This window comes from Panulirus ornatus, chromosome 9 (genome assembly GCF_036320965.1).
Source record: "Panulirus ornatus isolate Po-2019 chromosome 9, ASM3632096v1, whole genome shotgun sequence".
Taxonomy (NCBI): Eukaryota; Metazoa; Arthropoda; class Malacostraca; order Decapoda; family Palinuridae; genus Panulirus; species Panulirus ornatus.
The window spans coordinates 43136604-43162132 of record NC_092232.1 but is presented as its reverse complement, the minus strand read 5'-3'; the positions used below and the strand labels follow the sequence as shown (position 1 = coordinate 43162132).

At 40.8% G+C, this 25529-nt stretch overlaps 1 long non-coding RNA gene across 1 annotated transcript in view; it reads right to left on the bottom strand.

The window, feature by feature from the left end:
• Positions 1 to 25529, bottom strand: part of LOC139750371 (uncharacterized) — a 153585-nt gene that overhangs the window by 36849 nt on the left and 91207 nt on the right. Inside the window, exons 2-3 of the long non-coding RNA XR_011713118.1 lie at positions 6837 to 7065; positions 5576 to 6181 (exon numbers count right to left, since the gene is read on the bottom strand). This is a non-coding gene — a long non-coding RNA (uncharacterized lncRNA). The remainder of the gene's footprint in view (positions 1 to 5575; positions 6182 to 6836; positions 7066 to 25529) is intronic.

Genomic DNA, 25529 nt, shown 5'->3' with positions numbered 1-25529 from the left:
GAGCCTTGAAGAATGTGTGGAAGTCGAGAACATTATCTCGGAAAGCAAAAATGGGTACGTTTGAAGGAATAGTGGTTCCAACAATGTTGTATGGTTGCGAGGCGTGGACTATGGATAGAGTTGTGTGCAGGAGGATGGATGTGCTGGAAATGAGATGTTTGAGGACAATGTGTGGTGTGAGGTGGTTTGATCGAGTAAGTAACATAAGGGTAAGAGAGATGTGTGGAAATAAAAAGAGCGTGGTTGAGAGAGCAGAAGAGGGTGTTTTGAAATGGTTTGGTCACATGGAGAGAATGAGTGAGGAAAGATTGACCAAGAGGATATATGTGTCGGAGGTGGAGGGAACGAGGAGAAGAGGGAGACCAAATTGGAGGTGGAAAGATGGAGTGAAAAAGATTTTGTGTGATCGGGGCCTGAACATGCAGGAGGGTGAAAGGAGGGCAAAGAATAGAGTGAATTGGAGTCATGTGGTATACCGGGGTTGACGTGCTGTCAGTGGATTGAATCAAGGCATGTGTATGGGGGTGGGTTGGGCCATTTCTTTCGTCTGTTTCCTTGCGCTACCTCGCAAACGCGGGAGACGGCAAAAAAAAAAAAAAAAAAAAAAAAAAAAAGCAAGATATACAGAAGTATATATATGTAAGTAGGAGAGATGGCCAGAGAGCGTTATTGGATTACGTGTTAATTGACAGGCGTGTGAAAGAGAGACTTTTGGATGTAACTGTGCTGAGAGGTGCAACTGGAGGGATGTCTGATCATTATCTTGTGGAGGCTAAGGTGAAGATTTGTATGGGTTTTCAGAAAAGAAGAGTGAATGTTGGGGTGAAGAGGGTGGTGAGAGTAAGTGAGCTTGGGAAGGAGACTTGTGTGAGGAAGTACCAGGAGAGACTGAGTACAGAATGGAAAAAGGTGAGAACAATGGAAGTAAGGGGAGTGGGGGAGGAATGGGATGTATTTAGGGAATCAGGGAATGGATTGCGCAAAAGATGCTTGTGGCATGAGAAGCGTGGGAGGTGGGTTGATTAGAAAGGGTAGTGAGAGGTGGGATGAAGAGGTAAGATTATTAGTGAAAGAGAAGAGAGAGGCATTTGGACGATTTTTGCAGGGAAAAAATGCAATTGAGTGGGAGATGTATAAAAGAAAGAGACAGGAGGTCAAGAGAAAGGTGCAAGAGGTGAAAAAGAGGGCAAATGAGAGTTGGGGTGAGAGAGTATCATTAAATTTTAGGGAGAATAAAAAGATGTTCTGGAAGGAGGTAAATAAAGTGCGTAAGACAAGGGAGCAAATGGGAACTTCAGTGAAGGGCGCAAATGGGGAGGTGATAACAAGTAGTGGTGATGTGAGAAGGAGATGGAGTGAGTATTTTGAAGGTTTGTTGAATGTGTTTGATGATAGAGTGGCACATATAGGGTGTCTTGGTCAAGGTGGTGTGCAAAGTGAGAGGGTTGGGGAAAATGATTTGGTAAACAGAAAAGAGGTAGTGAAAACTTTGCGGAAGATGAAAGCCGGCAAGGCATCAGGTTTGGATGGTATTGCAGTGGACTTTATTAAAAAATGGGGTGACTGTATTGTTGACTGGTTGGTAAGGTTATTTAATGTATGTATGACTCATGGTGAGGTGCCTGAGGATTGGCAGAATGCGTGCATAGTGCTATTGTACAAAGGCAAAGGGGATAAGAGTGAGTGCTCAAATTACAGAGGTATAAGTTTGTTGAGTATTCCTGGTAAATTATATGGGAGGGTATTGATTGGGAGGGTGAAGGCATGTACAGAGCATCAGACTGGGGAAGAGCAGTGTGGTTTCAGAAGTGGTAGAGGATGTGTGGATCAGGTATTTGCTTTGAAGAATGTATGTGAGATATACTTAGAAAAGCAAATGGATTTGTATGTAGCATTTATGGATCTGGAGAAGGCATATGATAGAGTTGATAGAGATGCTCTGTGGAAGGTATTAAGAATATGTGGTGTGGGTGGCAAGTTGTTAGAAGCAGTGAAAAGTTTTTATCGAGGATGTAAGGCATGTGTACGTGTAGGAAGAGAGGAAAGTGATTGGTTCTCAGTGAATGTAGGTTTGTGGCAGGGGTGTGTGATGTCTCCATGGTTGTTTAATTTGTCTATGGATGGGGTTGTTAGGGAGGTGAATGCAAGAGTTTTGGAAAGAGGGGCAAGAATGAGGTCTGTTGTGGATGAGAGAGCTTGGGAAGTGAGTCAGTTGTTGTTCGCTGATGATACAGCGCTGGTGGCTGATTCATGTGAGAAACTGCAGAAGCTGGTGACTGAGTTTGGTAAAGTGTGTGAAAGAAGAAAGTTAAGAGTAAATGTTAATAAGAGCACGGTTATTAGGTACAGTAGGGTTGAGGGTCAAGTCAATTGGGAGGTAAGTTTGAATGGAGAAAAACTGGAGGAAGTAAAGTGTTTTAGATATCTGGGAGTGGATCTGGCAGCGGATGGAACCATGGAAGCGGAAGTGAATCATAGGGTGGGGGAGGGGGCGAAAATCCTGGGAGCCTTGAAGAATGTAAGGAAGTCAAGAACATTATCTCGGAAAGCAAAAATGGGTATGTTTGAAGGAATAGTGGTTCCAACAATGTTGTATGGTTGCAAGGTGTGGGCTATGGATAGAGTTGTGCACAGGAGGGTGGATGTGCTGGAAATGAGATGTTTGAGGACAATGTGTGGTGTGAGGTGGTTTGATCAAGTAAGTAATGTAAGGGTAAGAGAGATGTGTGGAAATAAAAAGAGCATGGTTGAGAGAGCAGAAGAGGGTGTTTTGAAATGGTTTGGGCACATGGAGAGAATGAGTGAGGAAAGATTGACCAAGAGGATATATGTGTCGGAGGTGGAGGGAATGAGGAGAAGTGGGAGACCAAATTGGAGGTGGAAAGATGGAGTGAAAAAGATTTTGAACGATCGGGGCCTGAACATGCAGGAGGGTGAAAGGCGGGCAAGGAATAGATAGAATTGGATCGATGTGGTATACCAGGGTTGACGTGCTGTCAGTGGATTGAATCAGGGCATGTGAAGCGTCTGGGGTAAACCATGGAAAGCTGTGTGGGGCCTGGATATGGAAAGGGAGCTGTGGTTTCGGGCATTATTGCATGACAGCTAGAGACTGAGTGTGAACGAATGAGGCCTTTGTTGTCTTTTCCTAGCACTACCCCGCACACATGAGGGGGGAGGGGGATGGTATTCCATGTGTGGCGAGGTGGTGATGGGAATGAATAAAGGCAGACAGTGTGAATTCTGTGCATGGGTATATATGTATGTGTCTCTGTGTGTATATATATGTGTACATTGAGGTGTATAGGTATGTATATTTGCGTGTGTGGACGAGTGTGTATATACATGTGTATGGGGGTGGGTTGGGCCATTTCTTTCGTCTGTTTCCTTGTGCTACCTCACAAACGCGGGAGAGAGCGACAAAGCAAAATAAATAAATATAAATAATATATATATATATATGAGTGAGGAAAGATTGACCAAGAGGATATATGTGTCGGAGGTGGAGGGAACGAGGAGAAGAGGGAGACCAAATTGGAGGTGGAAAGATGGAGTGAAAAAGATTTTGTGTGATCGGGGCCTGAACATGCAGGAGGGTGAAAGGAGGGCAAGGAATAGAGTGAATTGGAGCGATGTGGTATACCGGGGTTGACGTGCTGTCAGTGGATTGAATCAAGGCATGTGAAGCGTCTGGGGTAAACCATGGAAAGCTGTGTAGGTATGTATATTTGCGTGTGTGGACGTATGTATATACATGTGTATGGGGGTGGGTTGGGCCATTTCTTTCGTCTGTTTCCTTGCGCTACCTCGCAAACGCGGGAGACAGCGACAAAAAAAAAAAAAAAAAAAAAATGTTTTTTTCTTTTTTTTTTATGCTTTGTGGTAGAGGATGTGTGGATTCCAGCTGAGGACTGACTCCAAATTCCTGCAACGGGAAGTCAGCACCACAAGTAAAGCATCCTCCTCGAAGGCTCAGATTGGGGTGCCTAAATGTGTGTGGATGGAACCAAGATGTGAAGACCCTTACTGGAAAAACAATCACTCTTGAAGTAGAACCTTCAGACACAATTGAAAATGTGAAGGAAAATAGTGAAATTGGAGAAAAATGTAGCTTAGACATTGAAGCCTATTGATACAGGGTTAAATTGATGAGAACTGATATTGACGTTCGTGTAAATAAATTATACATTTCCTTTTTTCCATAGCCAGAGGTTGAACCATTATGTGACATTCATTTTTTTCATTCATTTCAAGCTAGAAGTTTCAGTTTTCTAAATTGTTTCTTACATTTTTTCATATGTGTATATATGTATGTGTGTGTGTGTGTGTGTATATGTGCGTATGTATGTGTATGTGTGTGTATGTGTATATGTATATATATATGTATATCATCCCTGGGGATAGGGGTGAAAGAATACTTCCCACGTAGTCCTCGCGTGTCGTAGAAAGCGACTAGAGGGGACGGGAGCGGGGGGCCAGAAATCCTCCCCTCCTTGTATTAACTTTCTAAAATGGGAAACAGAAGAAGGAGTCACGCGGGGAGTGCTCATCCTCCTCGAAGGCTCAGAGTGGGGTGCCTAAATGTGTGTGGATGTAACCAAGATGTGAAAAAAGGAGAGATAGGTAGTATGTTTGAGGAAAGGAACCTGGATGTTTTGGCTCTGAGTGAAACGAAGCTCAAGGGTAAAGGGGAAGAGTGGTTTGGGAATGTCTGGGGAGTAAAGTCAGGGGTTAGTGAGAGGACAAGAGCAAGGGAAGGAGTAGCAATACTCCTGAAACAGGAGTTGTGGGAGTATGTGATAGAGTGTAAGAAAGTAAATTCTCGATTAATATGGGTAAAACTGCAAGTTGATGGAGAGAGGTGGGTGATTATTGGTGCTTATGCACCTGGGCATGAGAAGAAAGATCAAGAGAGGCAAGTGTTTTGGGAGCAGCTGAATGAGTGTGTTAGTGGTTTTGATGCACGAGACCGGGTTATAGTGATGGGTGATTTGAATGCAAAGGTGAGTAATGTGGCAGTTGAGGGAATAATTGGTATACATGGGGTGTTCAGTGTTGTAAATGGAAATGGTGAAGAGCTTGTAGATTTATGTGCTGAAAAAGGACTGATGGTTGGGAATACCTGGTTTAAAAAGCAAGATATACATAAGTATACTTATGTAAGTAGGAGAGATGGCCAGAGAGCGTTATTGGATTACGTGTTAATTGACAGGCGTGCGAAAGAGAGACTTTTGGATGTTAATGTGCTGAGAGGTGCAACTGGAGGGATGTCTGATCATTATCTTGTGGAGGCTAAGGTGAAGATTTGTATGGGTTTTCAGAAAAGAAGAGTGAATGTTGGGGTGAAGAGGGTGGTGAGAGTAAGTGAGCTTGAGAAGGAGACCTGTGTGAGGAAGTACCAGGAGAGACTGAGTACAGAATGGAAAGAGGTGAGAACAATGGAAGTAAGGGGAGTGGGGGAGGAATGGGATGTATTTAGGGAATCATATATATATATATATATATATATATATATATATATATATATATATATATGAGTGTTTTAACTTCTTTTTGAACAAATCCTCATACTCACTTATGGCGGAAATTTTATATGCCCGGTAGATGACACAATTTGCCACCTTAGTTACCCTATGTTGCTTGGAGTGGAGGTATGCCTTTTCCTTTCCAGATGATATTTCATCTCTACCAGTAAATAACCATAAGTCCTAAGAAATTATCCTGGTAAAAAAAAAAAAGCCCATATTCTTGCTTGGAAGAAGGAAATTGTGAACAAGTGAGACTTTAAGGTGTACTGGCAAGACAGAGTCCATCATGCAGACACTTGTTTAGACTTCCTTCTTATGTCATCTCTCTCTGAAACATGGAGCACGGTCAGCCTAGAAAGGCCAGTAAGGCAACTGGTAACTGGTGAAGTGTGAGTTGTTGAAAAACCCATTCTTCTCTGGTTATCAACTGCCTAACTGGTCTTCCTATGGCAACAAGACCCAGGTTTCTGGGTAGGTACAACAGTAGAAGGAAAACTAAACAAGTTTCTGGATGGTGGATTTGACCCTGTTGGTAAATCTTGAAATCTTGCTTGTACATACATTTCCTTGTTCCCAAGTAAGAATACATGCCTCTCTTTGAGGGAAAACTTCTTAGGATCCAGGGTGAGTTACTGGTAAAGGGAAGATGTGAACTGAAAAAAAAAAGTAAAAATATCACCAAACACATAAAGACAGCAAATAAAAGCTGCATTCCTCCATTCTATATTCCATGAGGTAATTGAGGTGGCAATTCATGATATATGACTTCTAAAACTGCACCATGCTCCCGCACATACAATATCCTCACTATAACCAAGTAACTGATTTGTTCTACTTATATAATCTGATGCTTGAAAGCCCTATTTTGAATGGTTATCAATGACTTTTTTTTATGCCATTATACACCATTGACTCTCCACACATGATGCTCCAGTTCAGAGCTCATACCAAGAATTATGACATTTATAATTTACTTCTGTCACTTAATGATGCAATGGCTTTTCAGAAAGGATACACAGTGAAACACATTACAATACCATGGTTGTTGTATGTACGATAGAAAAAGCCTCACTGCGCAAAGCATCAATCTTGGTCCTTATCATAGAGGAAAGTCGGTGATGATCAATTCAAATTAAGAACAATGAAATGTATCAAACATAAACTATAGTCATTCTCATTCATAGACACCTTTCTTCCCTGATTCCTTCAACTTTTCTTAAGTAGTTTTTTCTTTATTTGACTCTCCTTTTATTATTCCTACTAATGCTGTTCTCAAAGCCTCTAATGTTAATGATACTGTATACTTACTGTTACTGAAGTTCTTTAGCTGCTTCAACTATTGTTGCTGTAGACATTAAAGATTTACAATTTACTGCTGTTGCTTTATTTTCTTTACTTCACTGAATGTTAGTCCTACATGATTTGTTGTTGTTGTAATGCCCTTGACACTGCTACAACTTTGTTTTGTTCTTCAGGCATCTCATTTGTTGGGAAAGCTTGAGGGCATATGTCTCATTCCTGTGCTGAGCACCAGGAGCTGCCAATGACAGGAAAGTAAACATTAGTTTTGATGTTGAAGGTAATACAGATGAAACCTTTACTATCAAAGGCTGCTGAAAAGTATAGAGGAAACTTTTAAATGAAATGTTGATGATGTTGACATAAGATCAAAATTAAGTGCTAACATTATTCAGAGCTCAGACCTTATATGCAACATGTCTATATTACACAGGAATAAGATTTCTGTTATCAAACACTGTGAACCCATGGAAATTTGATTCTTTACACTAAAAACTAATGACACGTAGATAAAATCCCAACACAAAATGCTGATAATATATGGTGATCTAATCCCTCACAACAAATGATGACAGTATATAACGATCAGATCTCTTACATCAAATATCAATGAAGTATAAAAATCAGATTTCTTACATCGAACACTAATAATATGTAAAGATCAAATCCCTAACATCAGGTACTTATGACATGCATTAAGGTGAGATCACTATAACTAATACTCCTAATGGAGCTATCTTATCATGGTGGGAAGGTTTATGAGCTCTAGTAAAGGAACACACTATGTTGGCAGGGTTGTGGTCCCTAATTATATCACTGCTGAGAGACCAAACTAACTGGATCCAGCCTAATGGTGAAGGAAAACATTGAATTTATGGCGTTTCAACAGCTTAAACAAACCAGGCCATATGGTTATTGGTTATAGAGCCCCCTTCTCCATGGAAGCAGGTGATCGACAATGAGTATAGCGGATGCTAAGAAAAATCACCATGCCTCTACTGTGTGTATATCTCAGGAGTAGAATCTTGCCAATTTGGGTTACTCTGGCTGGAGAGAAAACCTTTTCTAATAATGGTGTAGCACTCCTATGCTAAATACCCTCCTTGAATCTTATAAACAATGGTTCAGTATGAGATTTATATATATGTCTCTTATCAAATGTTCTTTTATAATCAACTTCTGTTTAATCAGGGAGGAGAGAAGTGTGGTGAAGATTATATTGTAGTAAGAATGAGGGTGTAGTGGTTTAGGTTATGGACCACTTATGTTAGGAGTACAATGAGGGTGAGGGTGTAGTAATGATGGCCTTTGACCCAAATTGTGTTGTTCAGGTAGAGGAGACAACCTTTGACATATCCATTAGGGGTCTGGTTAAAAGCCAATAAGGGTCTGATCAAGAGCCAGTGGTGTTGAAGATGTGTGTGTAGTGAAGTAGCCTTTGTCCTAATCTATAATGTTCAAGTCAAAGGAAAACAGTCAAGGGTGTAAGGAAGATGGCAGTGATAAGGGTGTAGAGATGATGGCTTTTAACCTAAACTGTGAGGTTTGCCAAAGGTCACTAATGTCAAGGATGCAGTGAAGGTGTAGTGAATGCTACTATAATGCCAAAGGGCTGTAAGGGTCATCCCAGATCAGAAATACTGCATGTGTAATAAAAAGGTTAAGGCAAAAATGGTCTTTGCTTTTCCTTTGTCAAGACAACCTGGACTATATCTAGGAAAAACAGCGTAAGAAATGCTTCTACAACAACAGACTAGCATGCATACCGAAAAAAAAAAAGGTCACCATAGTGCAACTGAGCAAAATTGAAGAAAGTGCTGGAGCAATGGCCAATGTATACAGAACATCCTAAGCGTAAGCATTAACAAATATCACCCCCATGCCATAAACAAATGCTATAATCACCAAGGCAAATATCAAAACCACTGGGGGCATTGATGGTAAAGTCTCCACCATAATGCATAAGGAGTGAGAAGCCCTCAGTTAACACAACATAATTTGAGAGCCTCAAAACCTCTATCAAAGCCAAATCTGAACATGAGCCCAAAAGCAGCTGCAGAAAGGTCAAACAATATCATCATAATCTTTGTAAAGAAGATTCTAAACAAAAATTTCAGTTAAAGAAACCCTTTCCACTATGCTCAGTACAGCCAGAGAAAGAGTTTGATACCACAGTCACCTGAGTGCTCAGAACGGCATATGGTAGCAATTCCATGAAGGAAAAGAAAAAATTTCCCATAACCAGTGCTACTAAGAAAATAAAGTAGAGCCTATATGGAAAATCACCAAATCATATGCATGTATAGAGATATTGTATAAAGGCAAGGAGGACAAAGGTGAGTGCGTAAATTATGAGGATATAAATTTGTTGAGTGTACCTCTTAAGTTGTATCGAAGAATGGTGACTTAAAGGGTGCTGACATATCGAGAGCATCTGACTGAGGAGAAACAATGTTGTTTCAGGATTGGTAGAGGATATGTTTATTAGGCGTTTGCTCTGAAGGGGTGTGAGAAATACTTAAAGAAACTGAAAAGATTTGTATGTGGCATGTGTGGATCTGCAGAAAGCAAATGATGGTGGTTGACAAAGATACTTTGTGAAAGGTGCTATGAATATATGGTGGGGAAGGAAAGTTATCAGGAACAGGGAGTAAGATGTATGTGCGAGTAGGTAGACAGGAGGGTGAGTGGTGCCAGGTGTGTTCTCAGCAGGGGAGTATGATGTCAACATGGCAGTTAATTTGTTTATGGATTGGGTGGTGAAGGAGATAAATGAAAGGGTCTTAGAGAGAAGGGCAGCTATGTAATCTGTATAGGTCCCAGGAAGCAAGTCAGTTGTTTGCTAAAGATACGGCAATGGTGGCAGATTCAAGTGAGAAACTACAGAGGTTTGTGTCTAAATCCAGGGAAGTGTATAAGCAAAGGATACTGAAAATAAGTGTGAATACAAGCAAGGTTATGAACTTTCATAGTGCAGAGAAACAGATTAGCTGCAGTGTGAGTATGATTGGAAAAAACATGGAGGAAGTGTTTTAGATACCTGGGAGAAGACATGGCAACATATGAAACAATAGAAATGAAGGTGAGTCATCAGGTGGATGAGGGGTTGAAAGTTCTGGGAGCACTGGAAATGTGTGGAAAGGCAAGTCACTATCTGGATGGGCAAAAATGGGTATCTTTGAAGGTATGGTAGTTCCAATGATGATGCATGAATGTAAGGGCTGGGCTACAGATGAGAATGTACAGAAGAGAGTGAATGTGTTGGAAATAAAATGGCTGAGAACAATATGTGGTGTGAAGAGGATTCACTGAGTGCATAATGATGTAGGAACAATGAGGCATGGTTGAGGGAGATGAAGAGAGTATGCTGAAATAGTGTGGACATAAAAAGAATGAATGAGAATAGGTTAACAAAAGAGATGTATGGGTAAGAAGGGAAGGGCCAAGAACAGGAGACCAAATAGGAGATGGAAAGATGAAGTGAAAAAGATTTCAAATTCTTGAAACCTGAATGTGCAAAAAGGTGAAATGCATGCTTAGGATAGACTAAACTGGAATAATGTGGCATACAATGGGTGGTATGCTGTCACTGGACTGAACTAAGGCATATGAAGCAGCTGAGGTAGACCTCAGAAAGGTCTGTGGGGCTTGGTTGTGGATGGCAAGTTGGTAACAGCTAAGAGAATGGATGTGAGCAAATGAGGCCTTTTCTTTGTCTGTTCCTGGTGCTAACTGGCTAATGCAGAAAACAGTGAACAAGTATAAAACAGAGAGAAGCACTGAAAAGCTTTTACCACGGATATATGGCATGTGTACAAGTAGGAAGAGAGGAGTGATTGGTTCCCAAGGAAGGTCGGTTTGCTACAGCAGTGTTTAATTTGTTTATAGATGGGGTGGTTAGGGAGGTAAATGCAAGAGTTTTGGAGAGAGGAGCAAGTATGCAGTCTTTCATGGATGAAAGGGCCTAGGAAGTGAGTCAGTTGTTGTTCACTGATAATACAGCTCTGGTGGATGATTTGTGTGAGAAACTGCAGAGACTGGTGATTGAGTTTGAAAAAGTATGTGTGAAAGGAGAAAGTTGAGAGGAAACGTGAATAAAAACAAGGTTATTTATTAGGTTCAGTATGGTTGAGGGACAAGTTAACTGGGATAAAAGTTTGAATGGTGAAAAACTGAAAGAAGTGAATTGTTTTAGATATCTGGGAGTAGACTTAGCAACAGATGGAACCAAGGGGTGGCTGTGTTGTCCATTGGTTGTTAAGGATGTTCAGTGTATGTATGAATCATGGTGAAGTACCTGAGGAATGGCAGAATGCATGCATAGTGCCATTGTACATAGGCAAAGGGGATAAAGGGGAGTGTTCAAACCACAGAGGAATAAGTATGTTGAGTATTCCTGGGAAATTGTATGGGAGGGTATTGATTGAGAGGATGAAGACATGTACATAGCATCAGATGGGGGAAGAGCACTGTGGTTTCAGAAGTAGTAGAGGATGTGTTGATCAGGTGTTTGCTTTGAAGAATGTGTGGGAGAAATACTCTAAAAAACAGATGGATTTGTATGTAGCATTTATGGATCTGGAGAAGGCATATGATAGGGTTGATAGAAATGCTTTGTGGAAGTTCTTTAGAGTATATGATGTGGGAGGTAAGCTGCTAGAAGCAGTGAAAAGTTTTTCCCAAAGACGTACGGCATGTGTATGAGTAGGAAGAGAGGAGAGTAATTGGTTCCCAGTAAAGGCTGGTCTGCAGCAGGGGTGTGTGATGTCTCCATGGTAGTTTCATATGTTTATGGATGGGGTGGTTAGGGAGGTAAATGTAAGAGTTTTGAAGAGATGGGCGAGTATGCAGTCTGTTGGGGACGAGAGGACTTGGGAAGCGAGTCAGTTCTTGTTCGCCAATAATACAGTTCTGGTAGTTGATTCAAGTTAGAAACTACAGAAGTTGGTGACTGAGTTTGGAAAAATGTGTAATAGGAGAAAGTTGGGAGTAAACATGAATAAAAGCAAGGTTATTAGGTTCAGTACGGTAAAGGGACAAATAAATTGGGATGCGAGTTTGAATGCAGAAAAATTGGAGGAAGTGAAGTGTTTTAGATATCTAGGAGTGGACTTAGCAGCAAATAGAACCATGGAAGCAGAAGTGAGACACAGGGTGGGGAGAGGATGTAAGTTCTGGGAGTGATGAAAACTGTGTGGAAGGAGAGAACATTATCTCATAGAGCAAAAATGGGTACGTTTGAATGAATAGTAGTTCCAACAATATCATATGGTTGCAAGGCATGGCCGACAGATAGGGTTGTATGGAGGAGGGTGGATATGCTAGAAATGAAATGTTTGAGGACAATATATCGTGTGAGGTGGTTTGACCAAGTAAGCAATGAAAAGATAAGAGAGATGTATGGAAATAAAAACAGTGTGGTTCAGAGAGCAGAAAAGGGTGTGTTGAAATTATTTGGACAAATAGAAAGAATGAGTGAGGAAAGATTGACAAATAGGATATATGTGTCAGAGGTGGAGGGAACAAGGAGAGGCAGGAGGCCAAATTGGAGGTGGAAGGATGAAATGAAAAAGATTTTGAGCAATGAGAGCCTGAACATACAAGAGGTTGAGAGGCATGCAAGGACTGAAGTGAATTGGAACAATGTGGTATACCGGAGTTGATGTGCTGTCAATGAACTGAACTAGGGCATGTGAAATGTTTGGGGTAAACCATGGAAAGGTCTGTGGGATCTTGACTGTGGATAGGGAACAGTGGTTTTGGTACATTATAAATGACAGCTACAGACTGAGTGTGAACGAATGTGGCCATTTTTGTCTGTTTTCCTGGTGCAAACTCGCTGAGGCATGGGGTTGTGATACTGTTTCCAGTGGGGCAGGGTAGTGCCAGGAATAGATGAAGACAAGCAAGTGCAATTATGTACATGTGTATATAAGTATATTTCTTTGCATGTGTAGGTATATGTATGTATACATGTTATGTATATTTTTTTTTTCATACTATTCACCATTTCCCCCATCAGCGGGGTAGTGTTAAGAACAGAAGATTGAGCCTTTGAGGGAATATCCTCACTTGGCCCCCTTCTCTGATCCTTCTTTTGGAAAATCAAAAATGAGAGGGGAGGATTTTCAGTTACCCGCTCCCTCCTCTTTTAGTCGCCTTCTACGACATGCAGGGAATACGTGGGAAGTATTCTTTCTCCCCTTACCGAAGGGATAAGTGAATGTATGGGTGTTTATGTATTATATGTGTATATGAGTGGATGGGCCATTCTTCATCTATTTCCTGGTGCTACCTCGCTGAAGCGGTAAACGGTGATCAAGTATATCAAATAGATAAATATCTTCTTAGGGTATTTACAGTTATCCTCATTATCAGTTGGGGAGTGGCTGCTTTACTGTTTCATAATGTACAGAATGGTTTAAAATTTTTTGCAATGACTTTATATAAATTTAGTGGTATCATTTCTTCAGCATAAAAATAAACTTAAGGCTAAGAATTTTTCCTTATCAATTTCAGTGTCATCCCTCTGAGTCCTTCCAGATGACTAAGAAGTACTACCTAATGGATTCTTAACCATTACCAACTTCCTGTTTCACTTCCTGAGCTGTCTGACTGCAGGACATCATCTAGTCTAGTGGACAATCACTGTGGCACATGAAAGTTAACACAGGTGAGAAGCCATTCAACTCGAGTCCAGTCAGGTCAAGGATTTTCACCTGTGTGAGCTTAATGCGTTGCGCTAAATAAATCCTCTGGGAGAAGGTCTTTTTGGCTGGTATTATGTATATGAGTGCTTCATCAAAGGTTTCCTATGCGAGAATCTTCTGGCACTGTGACCATTCAGTGTCATCCATCTGAGCCCTTACAGATGACTGAGAAGTACTTAACCATTACCAACTTTCTGTTTCACTTCCTAAGCTGTTTGGTTGCAGGACATCATCTTGTCAAGCTGACATTCACTGTGGCACAGGAAAGCTCACACAGGCGAGAAGCCACTCAATTTAGATCCAGTCAAGTTGAGGATTCCCTCCTGTGTGAGTTTAATGTGCTGCTCTAAATAAATCCTCTGCGAGAAGGTCTTTTGGCTGGTCTTATGAATAGCAGTGTGCTTCATTAAAGGTTTCCTTTGGGAGAGTCTTTTGGCACTGTACCTATTCATACTGCCAGTGCCAAAAGACTCTCACTAAGGAAGTCTTTAATGCCTATAATGGCACCAAAAACACTCATATTTTCTGACTCTTACACAGTATGCATGGAAAAACCTGAATGCTGTTTAGAATATTCATTAGAAAAGGAAGTAAAGCATGAATTAGAGTGTGATATTTAGAATATATGTGAGACTATGTAAAAGTAGTGCGGTCACCATGCTTACTTGTCTGGTTTTACAGATAACGATATTGGTAGACAGTAATGTGAAATTCAACCAAGGAGAAACAGAAAGGAAGTTGCCAATGTATGCAGCCAATATTGTGATAGTGAGCGAGCTTGGCAAGGAGACTTGTGTGAGGAAGTAACAGGAGAGATTGAATGTTTAAGGGCAATATGAGGTGTGAGGTACTTTGAATGAGTAAGTAATGAAAGGGTAAGAGAGATGTGCTGTTCACTGATGATACAGCGCTGGTGGCTGATTCATGTGGGAAACTGCAGAAGCTAGTGACTGAGTTTGGTAAAGTGTGTGAAAGAAGAAAGTTGAGAGTAAATGTGAATAAGAGTAAGGCTATTAGGTACAGTAGGGTTGAGGGTCAAGTAAATTGGGAGGTAAGTTTGAATGGAGAGAAACTGGAGGAAGTGAAGTGTTTTAGATATCTGGGAGTGGATTTGGCAGCGGATGCAACCATGGAAGCAGAAGTGAATCATAGGGTGGGGGAGGGGGCGAAAGTTCTGGGAGCCTTGAAGAATGTGTGGAAGTCGAGAACATTATCTCGGAAAGAAAAAAATAGGTATGTTTGAAGGAATAGTGGTTCCAACAATGGTGTATGGTTGCGAGGCGTGGGCTATGGATAGAGTTGTGCGCAGTAGGGTGGATGTGCTGGAAATGAAATGTTTGAGGACAATATGTGGTGTGAGGTGGTTTGATCAAGTAAGTAATAATAGGGTAAGAGAGATGTGTGGTAATAAAAAGAGAGATGTGTGGTAATAAAAAAAGTGTGATTGAGAGAGCAGAAGAGGGTGTTTTGAAATGGTTTGGTCACATGGAGAGAATGAGTGACGAAAGATTGACCAAGAGGATATATGTCTCAGGGGTGGAGGGGATGAGGAGAAGTGGGAGACCAAATTGGCGGTGGAAAGATGGAGTGAAAAAGATTTTGAGTGATCGGGGCTTCAACATGCAGGAGGGTGAAAGGCTTGCAAGGAATAGAGTGAATTGGAACGATGTGGTATACCAGGGTCGACGTGCTGTCAATGGATTGAACCAGGGCATGTGAAGTGTCTGGGGTAAACCATGGAAAGTTCTGTGGGGCCTGGATGTGGAAAGGCAGCTGTGGTTTCGGTGCATTATTACATGACAGCTAGAGACTGAGTGGGAACGAATGGGGCCTTTGTTGTCTTTCCCTAACTCTACCTCGCAAACATGAGGGGGGGGTGTTGTTATTCCATGTGTGGCGGGGTGGCGATGGGAATGAATAAAGGGAGACAGTATGAATTATGTACATGGGTATATATGTATATGTCTGTGTCTGTATATACATGTATACATTGAGATGTATAGGTATGTATGTGTGCTGTGTGTGGACGTGTATGCATATACATATGTATGTGAGTGGGTTGGGCCATTCTTTCGTCTATTTCCTTGCCCTACCTCGCTAATGCAGGAGACAGCGACAAAGCAAAGCAAAACAACTAAATAGTATATATATATATTTTTTTTTTTTTTTTTGCTTTGTCGCTGTCTCCTGCGTTTGCGAGTGGAAGGGCCATTCTTTGTGTGTTACCTGGCTCTACCTCTCTGATGCAGGAAATGGCAATCAAGTATAATAAATAAATATATAGATAAATAAACAAATAAATATCTCCTTAGGGTATTTACAGTTATCCTCATTATCAGTCACTGGAGTGGCTGCTTTACTGTCTGATAATGTACAGAATGGGTTTAAAAAATTTTGCAGTACTATTTTTTCTTCAGCATAAAAATTAATTTCTTAAAGCTAAAAACTCTTCCTCATCAATTTCAGTGTCATCCATCTGAGCCCTTGTAGATGACTGAGTAGTACTAGATAATAGATTCTGAACCATTACCTAATTCCTGTTTCACTTCCTGAGCTGTTTGATAGCAGGACATCATCTTCTCAAGCTGACGTTCACTGTGGCACATGAAAGCTCACACAGGCGAGAAGCCATTCAAGTTAAGTCCAGGTAGGTCAAGGATTCTCGCCTGTGTGAGCTTAATGTGCTGCACTTAATAATCTTCTAGGGAAAGGTCTTTTGGCTGTGGTCTTATGAATACCAGTATGCTTCATTAAAGGTTTCCTATGCGAGAATCTTTTGGCACTGTGACCATTCAGTGTCATCCATCTGAGCCCTTACAGATGACTGAGAAGTACTAGCTGATGGATTCTTAACCATTACCAACTTTCTGTTTCACTTCCTAAGCTGTTTGGTTGCAAGACATCATCTTGTCAAGCTGACATTCACTGTGGCACAGGAAAGCTCACACAGGCGAGAAGCCACTCAATTTAAGTCCAGTCAAGTCGAGGATTCTCTCCTGTGTGAGCTTAATGTGCTGCTCTAAATAAATCCTCTGAGGAAGGTCTTTTGGCTGGTCTTATAAATAGCAGTGTGCTTCATTAAAGGTTTCCTTTGGGAGAGTCTTTTGGCACTGTACCTATTCATACTGCCAGTGCCAAAAGACTCTCACTAAGGTAGACTTTAATGCCTATAATGGCACTCAAAACACTCATATTTTCTGACTCTTACATAGTATGCATGGAAAAACCTGAATGCTGTTTAGAATATTCATTAGAAAAGGAAGTAAAGCATGAATTAGAGTGTAATTTTTAGAATATATGCGAGACTATGTAAAAGTAGTGTGGTCACCATGCTTACTTGTCGGTTTTACAGATAACGATATTGGTAGACAGTAATGTGAAATTGAACCAAGGAGAAACAGAAAGGAAGTTGCCAATGCATGCAGCCAATATTGTCATAGTGAGCGAGCTTGGAAAGGAGACTTGTGAGAGGAAGTAACAGGAGAGATTGAATGTTTAAGGGCAATATGAGGTGTGAGGTACTTTGATTAAGTAATGAAAGGGTAAGTGAGATGTATTGTTTGCTGATGATACAGCACTGGTGACTGATTCATGTGGGAAACTGCAGAAGCTAGTGACTGAGTTTGGTAAAGTGTGTGAAAGAAGAAAGTTGAGAGTAAATGTGAATAAGAGTAAGGTTATTAGGTACAGTAGAGTTGAGGGTCAAGTAAATTAGGGGGTAAATTTGAATGGAAAAAAACTGGAGGAAGTGAAGTGTTTTAGATATCTGGGAGTGGATTTGGCAGCGGATGCAACCATGGAAGCGGAAGTGAATCATAGGGTGGGGGAGGAGGCGAAAGTTCTGGGAGCCTTGAAGAATGTGTGGAAGTCGAGAACATTATCTCGGAAAGCAAAAATGGGTATGTTTGAAGGAATAGGGGTTCCAACAATGTTGTATGGTTGCGAGGTGTGGGCTATGGATAGAGTTGTGCACAGGAGGGTGGATGTGCTGCAAATGAGATGTTTGAGGACAATATGTAGTGTGAGGTGGTTTGATCGAGTAGGTAATAACAAGGTAAGAGAGATGTGTGGTAATAAAAAGAATGTGATTGAGAGAGTAGAAGAGGGTGTTTTGAAATGGTTTGGTCACATGGAGAGAATGAGTGACGAAAGATTGACCAAGTGGATATACGCGTCAAAGGTGGAGGGAATGAGAGGTGGGAGACCAAATTGGAGGTGGAAAGATGGAGTGAAAAAGATTTTGAGTGATCGGGGCTTGAACATGCAGGAGGTGAAAGGCGTGCAAGGAATAGAGTGAATTGGAACGATGTGGTATACCGGGGTTAACGTGCTGTCAATGGATTGAACCAGGGCATGTGAGGTGTCTGGGGTAAACCATAGAAAGTTCTGTGGGGCCTGGATGTGGAAAGGGAGCTGTGGTTTTGGTGCATTATTACATGACAGCTAGAGACTGAGTGGGAACGAATGGGGCCTTTGTTGTCTTTCCCTAACGCTACCTCGCACACATGAGGGGGGGGGGTGTTCTTATTCCATGTGTGGTGGGGTGGCGATGGGAATGAATAAAGTCAGACATTATGAATTATGTACATGGATATATATGTATATGTCTGTGTCTGTATATATATGTATACATCGAGATGTATAGGTATGTATATGTGCTGTGTGTGGATGTGTATGTATATACATGTGTATGTGGGTGGGTTGGGCCATACTTTCGTTTGTTTCCTTGCGCTACCTCGCTAAAGCGGGAGACAGCGACAAAGCAAAATAAATAAATAATAAATATATATGTGTGTGTGTGTGTGTATGAGTGGAAGGGCCATTCTTCGTGTGTTACCTGGCTCTACTTCACTGATGCAGGAAATGGCAATCAAGTATAATAAATAAATAAATGTATAGGTAAATAAACAAATAAATATCTCCTAAGGGTATTTACAGTTATCCTCATTATCAGTCGGGGAGTGGCTGCTTTACTGTCTGATAATGTACAGAATGGTTTTAAAAAATTTTGCAATCATTAAATATAAATTTAGCAGTATTATTTTCTCTTCAGCATAAAAATTAATTTCTTAAAGCTAGAAAGTCTTCCTCATCAATTTCAGTGTCATCCATCTGAGCCCTTGTAGATGACTGAGTAGTACTAGATAATGGATTCTGAGCCATTACCTAATTCCTGTTTCACTTCCTGAGCTGTTTGATAGCAGGACATCATCTTCTCAAGCTGACGTTCACTGTGGCACATGAAAGCTCACACAGGCGAGAAGCCATTCAAGTTAAGTCCAGGTAGGTCAAGGATTCTCGCCTGTGTGAGCTTAATGTGCTGCACTTAATAAATCTTCTAGGGAAGGTCTTTTGGCTGTGGTCTTATGAATACCAGTATGCTTCATTAAAGGTTTCCTATGCAAGAATCTTTTGGCACTGTGACCATTCAGTGTCATCCATCTGAGCCCTTAAAGATTACTGAGAAGTACTAGCTGATGGATTCTTAACCATTACCAACTTTCTGTTTCACTTCCTAAGCTGTTTGATTGCAAGACATCATCTTGTCAAGCTGACATTCACTGTGGCACAGGAAAGCTCACACAGGAGAGAAGCCACTCAATCTAAGTCCAGTCAGGTAGAGGATTCTCTCCTGTGTGAGCTTAATGTGCTGCTCTAAATAAATCCTCTGAGGGAAGGTCTTTTGGCTGGTCTTATGAATAGCAGTGTGCTTCATTAAAGGTTTCCTTTGGGAGAGTCTTTTGGCACTGTACCTATTCATACTGCCAGTGCCAAAAGACTCTCACTAAGGAAGTCTTTAATGCCTATAATGGCAGGGAAAACACTCATATTTTCTGACTCTTACATAGTATGCATGGAAAAACCTGAATGCTGTTTAGAATATTCATTAGAAAAGGAAGTAAAGCATGAATTAGAGTGTGATATTTAGATTATATGCAAGACTATGTAAAAGTAGTGCAGTCACCATGCTTACTTGTCGGTTTTACAGATAACGATATTGGTAGACAGTAATGTGAAATTCAACCAAGGAGAAACAGAGAGGAAGTTGCCAATGTATGCAGCCAATATTGTGATAGTGAGCGAGCTTGGAAAGGAGACTTGTGTGAGGAAGTAACAGGAGAGATTGAATGTTAAGGAAAATATGAAGGTGTGAGGTACTTTGACTGAGTAAGTAATGAAAGGGTAAGAGAGATGTGTTGTTCGCTGATGATACAGCGCTGGTGGCTGATTCATGTGGGAAACTGCAGAAGCTAGTGACTGAGTTTGGTAAAGTGTGTGAAAGAAGAAAGTTGAGAGTAAATGTGAAGAAGAGTAAGGTTATTAGGTACAGTAGGGTTGAGGGTCAAGTAAATTGGGAGGTAAGTTTGAATGGACAAAAACTGGAGGAAGTGAAGTGTTTTAGATATCTGGGAGTGGATTTGGAAGCGGATGGAACCATGGAAGTGGAAGTGAATCATAGGGTGGGGGAGGGGGCAAAAATTCTGGGAGCCTTGAAGAATGTGTGGAAGTCGAGAACATTATCTCGGAAAGCAAAAATGGGTATGTTTGAAGGAATAGTGGTTCCAACAATGTTGTATGGTTGCGAGGCGTGGGCTATGGACAGAGTTGTGCGCAGGAGGGTGGATGTACTGGAAATGAGATGTTTGAGGACAATATGTGGTGTGAGGTGGTTTGATCGAGTAAGTAACGTAAGGGTAAGAGAGATGTATGGTAATAAAAAGAGTGTGATTGAGAGAGCAGAATAGGGTTTTGAAATGGTTTGGTCACATGGAGAGAATAAGTGACGAAAGATTGACCAAGATGATATATGTGTCACAGGTGGAGGGAATGAGGAGAAGTGGGAGACCAAATTGGAGGTGGTAAGATGGAGTGAAAAAGATTTTTTGTGATCAGGGCTTGAACATGCAGGAGGGTGAAAGGCGTGCAAGGAATAGAGTGAATTCGAACGATGTGGTATACCGGGGTTGACGTGCTGTCAATGGATTGAACCAGGGCATGTGAAGCATCTGAGGCAAACCATGGAAAGTTCTGTGGGGCCTGGATGTGGAAAGGGAGCTGTGGTTTTGGTGCATTATTACATTACAGCTATAGACTGAGTGGGAACAAATGGGGCCTTTGTTGTCTTTCCCTAACGCTACCTCGCACACATGAAGGGGGAGGGTGTTGTTATTCCATGTGTGGTGGGGTGGTGATGGGAATGAATAAAGGCAGACAGTATGAATTATGTACATGGGTATATATGTATATGTCTGTGTCTGTATATATATGTATACATTGAGATGTATAGGTATGTGTATGTGGGTGGGGTGGGCCATTCTTTCATCTGCTTCCTTGCACTACCTCCCTAACGCGGGAGACAGCAACAAAGCAAAATAAATAAATAATAAATATATATGAGTGTGTGTGTATATGAGTGGAAGGTTCATTCTTCGTGTGTTGCCTGGCTCTACCTCACTGATGCAGGAAATGGAAATCAAGTGTAATAAATAAATAAATATATAAATAAATAAACAAATAAATATCTCCTTAGGGTATTTACAGTTATCCTCATTATCCGTTGCAGAGTGACTGCTTTACTGTCTGATAATGTACAGAATGGTTTTAAAAAATTTTGCAATCACTGCATATAAATTTAGCAGTATCATTTTTTCTTCAGCATAAAAATTAATTTCTTAAAGCTAAAAACTCTTCCTCATCAATTTCGGTGTCATCCATCTGAGCCCTTGTAGATGACTGAGTAGTACTAGCTAATGGATTCTGAACCATTACCTAATTCCTGTTTCACTTCTTGAGCTGTTTGATAGCAGGACATCATCTTCTCAAGCTGACGTTCACTGTGGCACATGAAAGCTCACACAGGCGAGAAGCCATTCAAGTTAAGTCCAGGTAGGTCAAGGATTCTCGCCTGTGTGAGCTTAATGTGCTGCACTTAATAAATCTTCTAGGAAAGGTCTTTTGGCTGTGGTCTTATGAATACCTGTATGCTTCATTAAAGGTTTCCTATGCAAGAATCTTTTGGCACTGTGACCATTCAGTGTCATCCATCTGAGCCCTTACAGATGACTGAGAAGTACTAGCTGATGGATTCTTAACCATTACCAACTTTCTGTTTCACTTACTAAGCTGTTTGGTTGCAGGACATTATCTTGTCAAGCTGACATTCACTGTGGCACAGGAAAGCTCACACAGGTAAGAAGCCACTCAATTTAAGTCCGGTCAAGTCGAGGATTCTCTCCTGTGTGAGCTTAATGTGCTGCTCTAAATAAATCCTCAGCGAGAAGGTCTTTTGGCTGGTCTTATGAATAACAGTGTGCTTCATTAAAGGTTTCCTTTGGCAGAGTCTTTTGGCACTTTACCTATTCATACTGCCAGTGCCAAAAGACTCTCACTAAGGAAGTCTTTAATGCCTATAATGGCACCAAAAACACTCATATTTTCTGACTCTTACATAGTATGCATGGAAAAACCTGAATGCTGTTTAGAATATTCATTAGAAAAGGAAGTAAAGCATGAATTAGAGTGTGATATTTAGAATATATGCGAGACTATGTAAAAGTAGTGCGGTCACCATGCTTACTTGTCGGTTTTACAGATAACGATATTGGTAGACAGTAATGTGAAATTGAACCAAGGAGAAACAGAAAGGAAGTTGCCAATGTATGCAGCCAATATTGTGATAGTGAGCGAGCTTGGAAAGGAGACTTGTGTGAGGGAAGTAACAGGAGAGATTGAATGTTTAAGGGCAATATGAGGTGTGAGGTACTTTGATTGAGTAAGTAATGAAAGGGTAAGAGAGATGTGTTGTCCACTGATGATACAGCGCTGGTGGCTGATTCATGTGGGAAACTGCAGAAGCTAGTGACTGAGTTTGGTAAAGTGTGTGAAAGAAGAAAGTTGTGAGTAAATGTGAAGAAGAGTAAGGTTATTAGGTACAGTAGGGTTGAGGGTCAAGTAAATTGGGAGGTAAGTTTGAATGGAGAAAAACTGGAGGAAGTGAAGTGTTTTAGATATCTGGGAGTGGATTTGGCAGCGGATGGAACCATGGAAGTGGAAGTGAATCATAGGGTGGGAGAGGGGGCGAAAGTTCTGGGAGCCTTGGAGAATGTGTGGAAGTCGAGAACATTATCTCGGAAAGCAAAAATGAGTATGTTTGAAGGAAAAGTGGTTCCAACAATGTTATATGGTTGCGAGGAATGGGCTATGGATAGAGTTGTGCGCAGGAGGGTGGATGTGCTGGAAATGAGATGTTTGAGGACAATATGTTGGTTTGATCGAGTAAGTAATAATAGGGTAAGAGAGATGTGTGGTAATAAAAAGAGTGTGATTGAGAGAGTAGAAGAGGGTGTTTTGAAATGGTTTGGTCACATGGAGAGAATGAGTGACGAAAGATTGACCAAGAGGATATATGTGTCACAGGTGGAGGGAACGAGAGGTGGGAGACCAAATTGGAGGTAGAAAGGTGGACTGAAAAAGATTTTGAGTGATCGGGGCTTGAACATGCAGGAGGGTGAAAGGCGTGCAAGGAATAGAGTGAATTGGAACGATGTGGTATGAGGGGTTGACGTGCTGTCAATGGATTGAACCAGGGCATGTGAAGCGTCTGGGGTAAACCATAGAAAGTTCTGTGGGGCCTGGATGTGGAAAGGGACCTGTGGTTTCGGTGCATTATTACATGAGAGCTAGAGACTGAGTGGGAACGAATGGGGCCTTTGTTGTCTTTCCCTAACGCTACCCCGCACACATGAGGGGGGGAGGGTGTTGTTATTCCATGTGTGGCGGGGTGGCGATGGGAATGAATAAAGTCAGACAGTATGAATTATGTACATGTATATGTCTGTGTCTGTATATATATGTATACATTGAGAAGTATAGGAATGTATATGTGCTGTGTGTGGACGTGTATGTATATACATTTGTTGTGGGTGGGTTGGGCCATTCTTTCGTCTGTTTCCTTGTGCTACCTTGCTAACGCGGGAGACAGCAACAAAGCAAAATAAATAAATAAATAATAAATATATATATGTGTGTGTGTGTGTGTGTATACGAGTGGAAGGGCCATTCTTCGTGTGTTACCTGGCTCTACCTCACTCATGCAGGAAATGGAAATCAAGTATAATAAATAAATAAATATACAAATAAACAAATAAATATCTCCTTAGGGTATTTACAGTTATCCTCATTATCAGTCGCGGAGTGGTTGCTTTACTGTCTGATAATGTACTGAATGGTTTCAAAAAATTTTGCAATCACTGAATATAAATTTGCAGTATTATTTTTTCTTAAGCATAAAAATTAATTTCTTAAAGCTAAACACTCTTCCTCATCAATTTCAGTGTCATCCATTTGAGCCCTTATAGATAACTGAGCAGTACTAGCTTATGGATTCTGAACCATTACCTAATTCCTGTTTCACTTCCTGAGCTGTTTGATAGCAGGACATCATCTTGTCAAGCTGACGTTCACTGTGGCACAGGAAAGCTCACACAGGCGAGAAGCCATTCAAGTTAAGTCCAATCAGGTCAAGGATTCTCGCCTGTGTGAGCTTAATGTGCTGCACTTAATAAATCTTCTAGGGGAAGGTCTTTTGGGCGTGGTCTTATGAATAGCAGTATGCTTCATTAAAGGTTTCCTTTGGGAGAGTCTTTTGGCACTGTGACCTTTCATACTGCCAGTGCCAAAAGACTCTCTTGAAGGAAGTCTTTAATGCCTATAATGGCCCTGAAAACATTCATATTTTCTGACTCTTATATAGTATGCATGGAAAAACCTAATTGCTATTTAGAATATTCATTAGAAAAGGAAATAAAGCATGCATTAGAGTCTGTGGTGTTAAGAAGAAGTGTTTTAGAATACATGTGAGTCTATGTAACTCACATGTAAAAGTTGTGCAGTCACCATACTCACTTATCAGTAATACGGATGGGGTATTCTGTTAAATGATGATAACAAGACTGGTTGACAGTGATGTGAAATTTAACCAGTGAGAAACATAAAGGAAGTAGCCAATGAATGCAGCCAAAATTGTAATGCTGGGTAAATCATTAGAAAATTGGAGAAGATGGTTGGCCAGTTCAACAGTGTCTGGGAGAGGAACTTCTTTCAAAGGTAAGGTAGGTCAGACTGTAGAATCAATATGCATTGTCAACAACTGGAAGTTATGCATGAGTTTATCTTTTTTTACTTTATCATTAATATACTTTGTCGCTGTCTCCTGTGTCAGCAAGGTAGCACAAGGAAACAGACGAGAGAATGGCCCAAAACCCACATACACATGCGTATACATACACATCCACTCATGCACATATACATACCTATACATTTCAAAGTATACATACATATATATATATATATATATATATATATATATATATATATATATATATATATATATAGTATAGTTGGGGAATATATATATATATATATAGTATAGTTGGGGAATGAGTATTTTGAAGGTTTGTTGAATGTGTCTGATGACAGAGTGGCAGATATAGGGTGTTTTGGTCGAGGTGGTGTGCAAAGTGAGAGGGTTAGGGAAAATGATTTGGTAAACAGAGAAGAGGTAGTAAAAGCTTTGCGGAAGATGAAAGCCGGCAAGGCAGCAGGTTTGGATGGTATCGCAGTGGAATTTATTAAGAAAGGGGGTGACTGTATTGTTGACTGGTTGGTAAGGTTATTTAATGTATGTATGACTCATGGTGAGGTGCCTGAGGATTGGCGGAATGCGTGCATAGTGCCATTGTACAAAGGCAAAGGGGATAAGAGTGAGTGCTCAAATTACAGAGGTATAAGTTTGTTGAGTATTCCTGGTAAATTATATGGGAGGGTATTGATTGAGAGGGTGAAGGCATGTACAGAGCATCAGATTGGGGAAGAGCAGTGCGGTTTCAGAAGTGGTAGAGGATGTGTGGATCAGGTGTTTGCTTTGAAGAATGTATGTGAGAAATACTTAGAAAAGCAAATGGATTTGTATGTAGCATTTATGGATCTGGAG